The sequence below is a fragment of the Brassica napus genome, unplaced genomic scaffold (assembly GCF_020379485.1).
Source record: "Brassica napus cultivar Da-Ae unplaced genomic scaffold, Da-Ae ScsIHWf_1381;HRSCAF=1960, whole genome shotgun sequence".
Lineage (NCBI taxonomy): Eukaryota > Viridiplantae > Streptophyta > Magnoliopsida > Brassicales > Brassicaceae > Brassica > Brassica napus.
The window spans coordinates 50,001-55,000 of NW_026014798.1; positions in this window are offsets into that span (position 1 = coordinate 50,001).

Consider the following 5,000-nt stretch of genomic DNA (forward strand, 5'->3'; position numbering starts at 1 on the left):
GGTTGCTCATCCAACTCCGTTGTCCTTTTTGCAGGTCGCTTTAGGTAAGGATGATCGGATAGCTTAGTGCTGGACGTTAGGACCGCCGGTGTAGATTTTCATGCCCTTTGTAAACGGTATTGTGGATTTGTGTTTGGTTGACTCGATTTGGCAATTAGGCCGGGATCGGTCTCGAATTATATCAATGTATGGATATTTCTCGAATCAATAAAGTAATTGTTTTATATGCGCTTCATGAGTACTCTGATATTTGACTAGTCCGGTCTAACACAACGTTAGGTCGTAGTACGGGTTGAAAAGCCTTAGGCCTCGATCTAACGGAAAATGCTAACTCTTGGCCGGGTTGCAAAGCCTTGTGCCTTGACGCAGTGGGACGAGTTAGTGGATGAACTGGTCGAGGTCATGAAGTAAAGTTTGTGACTCTGACCGGATTGTCCCTAGCCCGTCATGTAGCGCTTCCGAACCATGGTGTTGGGTTGGACGGTCAGTCATGTTCTTGTTTGATTGTTGGCTGGCCGGTTGGCCTTTCATCTCCAACCCTTGGTGTGGGTCGTCCGTCGGTCATGTTCTTGTTTGATTGTTGGCCGGTGGGTCGACCTATGCTTAGGACGGTTCGGGGGTGTTACAGAGGTGGTATCAGAGCATGGTTTCGTCCATGCTTCCGGAACTCATGATTTAATCGGTTTTAAATATTTATCGAGTCAAAAAGTGTCACAAAAGGCATTAGGGAAACCGGTCACGTCCAGCGATAGGATTTGTGGTTTTAGGAATTAGGATTGAGATAGTGGAATCTAGAATTGCTAGGTTGATTGGGTAGCACTGTTAGGTTGCTGGTTAGAATTGCGGTTAGGTTGCATTGTTAGTATTTGCTGGGTTAGTAGATTATGTGATTAATTGTCTACTAACTTGCATGTGAGGTGTTTTTTTGAGTTGCAGCGAGTAAGTGCGTTTGTTGATCGGTACTTTAAGGGATGAAAACCTTAAAGTGGAGGGAGTTCGAGGCCAAACCCAAACCCGAAGCGAAAGAGGAGAGACAGATTCAGAGAACTGGGCTGTGGTATGGACTGGACATATGGGAAGAAACAAGACTTCGTTGGGAAAGGACTTCATCAGTATCTGGGAAATGAGAGATCGAGGAAATGGTTGGAGTAATCAGAGGCGCAGATTGGCAAGATCGTATCATGGGAAATTAGTTGGGTAGCAAAGTAAAAACTAAGAAGAAGACGCAGTGATCATTCAAGTGAAGATTTATGAAGATGATTGTGGTGACATTGGGAAGGATACTCAAGGGACAGTGAAAGGCAGAGTGAAGAGATATGAAGACGATTATGGCGACTTTAGACAGTATACACAAAGGGACATGGGCAAGCAAAGTAAAGAGTTATGAAGACAAGTTGAGATTAAGTTAAGCATGAGAAATCAAGAAGTGAAGAAATGAAAGGATTCAAGACCGAGGTAATGCATGGAGATGTATTAAGATGGAGCGAGTTCAGAATCAGAAAATCTAGAAGAAGACTGAAGAAATCAAGGGGAGGTATCTAAGGCCAACCGATAAAGAAGCACATCTAGTGATCAAGACAAAGTTATGTAATGAGGAGTTATGGAGGAGTTGTTATCAAGGTGGAGCAAGTTCAAAATCCAAAGTGTTCATGGAGACCCTAAGAAACCGAAAGAAAGGCGAGCCAGCAAAGAACCATATCTTATGACCAAGACCGCAAGACGAAGTTATTCAAAATCTGAACATCATCACTACACACCAAGGAGGAACATTTCGTGAAGCTAAGCAATTGCGCAACTAAGAATTCGAGGACGAATTCTACTAAGGGGGGGAGAATGTGATAACCCGCCCTTTGGGATAAAATGGTCGAGAGAGCAAAAGTCAGAATCCAGAGCCGAGCTTTTGGGAATCAAAGCAATTGAAGGAATGTTAAGTTTTGATCACTTAAGACTTAACATGGATCGAAGAAAATAGAAGATTGGTCGAGCATCAACTTTGTGGTTGAGTCGCGGGCAATACAGATCGATCGGGAAATTTGAAGTACGAGAAGGTCGAAGAATGGATTGTGAGTGAAGCATGAGTTGAGATAAGCTGCTCTACCATTGTTAGAAATGTCTTAGATTGATCAGACGGCAGTTTTGGAAGAATCACATTTTTGAAGCAAGACGGTTTAGAAGCTCGACGTTTTTGAAGATTGACGTTTCTTCATCGCGAAGTTTTCTCGGAATATCTTCGTATCAGTAAAATATTATTCTGAAGACATTATAAGTCGGAAGCAGGACGGGAATTAAGCAGGACGGGAAGCAAGCATGACGGGACTGAAGCACGACGGGAAAACCCGAAGTTGGGCAAAAACCCTAATTTCGGTATTACGAAATTCTTTGAGGAAGCCGGAGGCTCGGGAATAGTTTATTAAAAATATTCAGAGAATCAGAATGGGAGCGGAAAAATATTCGGGATTGATCGCGGGTCAGAAATTCACAAGAAGGGTCGAAATCGCGCAAAGAAACCGAGAAGCTCGAGGTGGCTTGATCAGAAGGGATAAGAACGTGGTGGCAACTGTCTAACCAGCTGAGTGTCAAGAGAAGCTCGAGGTGTCGCCGTGCATGGAAGCTGCACATGCAGCTTGACATGTAGAAGCACGAGGTGGATCGGCCAAGCACGAGATGTCGCGACGCATGCAACCGAAGCATGTTGATCGACATGTGTGAGGATGTGTGGCGCCTTGCATGAGCTCCAGTCATGCAGCCTGACATCTGGGAGGAGTGGTGGCGTCCTGCATGTGTCCTGGACATGCAGCCAGCCATGTGGAGCACGAGGTGGATTGGCCAAGCACGAGATGTCGCGACACATGCAACCGAAGCATGCTGATCGACATGTGTGAGGATGTGTGGCGCCTTGCATGAGCTCCAGTCATGCAGCCTGAATCTGGGAGGAGTGGTGGCGTCCTGCATGTGTCCTGGACATGCAGCCAGCCATGTGGAGCACGAGGTGTCGCCGTGCATGCGTCCGGAGCCATGCGGAGCAACACACGGGCTGCCACCAACCTGAAGCTGATTGGCTGGTGTCTCCTATAAATACCCCACGACCCCAGCTCATTTCTTCACATCCAGACCTGTCCAAACCAAGTTAAAACCTTGAGAGAAAAGTAGAAAAAGAAAGCAAGTGATTCCGAGCTATTTTGAAAGTTTTAGAGAGTTTTCGAGATCAGTTCTCTATTGATTTCGAGTCATCGCCTTGAGAAGGTTCTGTCCAACTGAAGGTCAATCAAGTGAAGATCAGATCAGATGGGAATCAAGTCAACGTGGCCAGAGAGAGAGAGAGAGAGAGAGAGAGAGAGAGAGAGAGAGAGAGAGAGAGAGAGAGAGAGCAAAGTGGTCGACCTAGAGTGTAGTCGATTCTCACCGAGAAGGCCAGTTCCGTCCAATCGATGATTCTATACGATTGTGAGGCGGAAGCTCTGTCCATATCTATCCGTCCAGGCCAGACATATTCTGTGATGGTCAAGTGGAGGTTCTGTCCAGAGTTAGTTCACTTCCATGGGTTCAGCTCAGTCGAAGTTCTGCTCGATACTCCGCCAGAAAGTCCGAAAAACTGTCCAGAAGCTAAACAAGGTTCTGTCCGAGTCCAGATCAGCCTGTTGAGGCCTGTAAGTTTCTTCATGGTGAAGCCGAGGTCTGTCCAAGTCGAGATCAGTTCAGTCCAGTCCAGTCAAGGCGTCCCTTGGGTTTTGGCCAAGTCTTCTCCGATCAACCAGCTGCTTCTCGCCTAGAACATTGTGAGTTGGTTTGTTTGAATTCCACTTGGAATTTAGGGTAGATCGAGTCTGCATATAGATTAGAATGATCACGCTATTGAATGGTAGAGTCCTTAGGGTTATTTTATTTATGGAACCGGACTCAGTTTAGAAGGGCTAAGCTGAGATGAATGGAATTAAGACTGAGTTAATAACCTGACTAGGACTAGGGCTAGGATGCATCATGTTTTCTATTATTGCGTGTTGATATTGTTGAGTGCAGGTTCCCGTTATCTTTAAAGATAGTCTCTCAGCGGGAGGCTGGACTATCTGGGTAACGGTTTGATTGAGTTGTTTAGTATTGATATTGTTGTTTAGTAGTTAGTACTAAGGGTCTTAGGCCATATAGGCTGGACTACTGGTACTATTGGTTAAGTCTTGTTGAGTCGAGTGTCTAGTTAGGATCTGGAACTTTATCTTTAGGTTAGGTTCTAGATTGAGTTTGTGTTGTGTGAGTGTGCCGACAGTATGTGCGTAACCCGCCCATACTAGGCTTGTTTGGGGTTGACTAGTGTTTCCTCGCCCTCGTATTCAGCGGGTTCAAGGAAACCCCTTATTCGCTGGATCGGGAAGACTCAGATAGACGGGGTCATGGCCTATGGCTGAGTGATTACACGACGGTGTAATGTGGCAGTGACCCGAAGGACTGTGGGCTGTCGCGCGGTGACCCGAAGGACTGTGGGCCGCGGTCGGTTGAAAGTTCCTTCTTCTGGCCTTTGTGGTAGGAAGATAGGATATTGCCGATAGAGAGGATGAACACTAAGTCACCATTTCCCGGGGTAGTGTGTTGTGTTGTGTTTAGAGTGTCGTAGAGGGTTATGGAACCCTCGAGTTAGCGTAACACCGATATACGGTGTTACGAGTTAGATCGAGTCGTAGATACTTATAGTCTTATTATTGTGATTGTGGTTGATTGATTTGCTTTCAGGTTCTGACATTAAGTCCTAAGTCTGGTTTAGGTACCGGATTAGGCTTGGTGTGTATTTGGTTAATGTAGGCCTGACGTTGGCCTGTATGTGTTTGAGGGATTTCTTGTGAAGGGTGCTGGATATTAATGCTATGCGGTATCATTGGTTGGCCGATCATGTTCTTGTTTGATTGTTGGTCGATCGATTAATGATACTTGTATAGTCGAAGTGTCTAACACTACATGAGTATTGAACTCAGGCGTATATATGGTTAACTAGGGATTGCTTGTTGACTTGT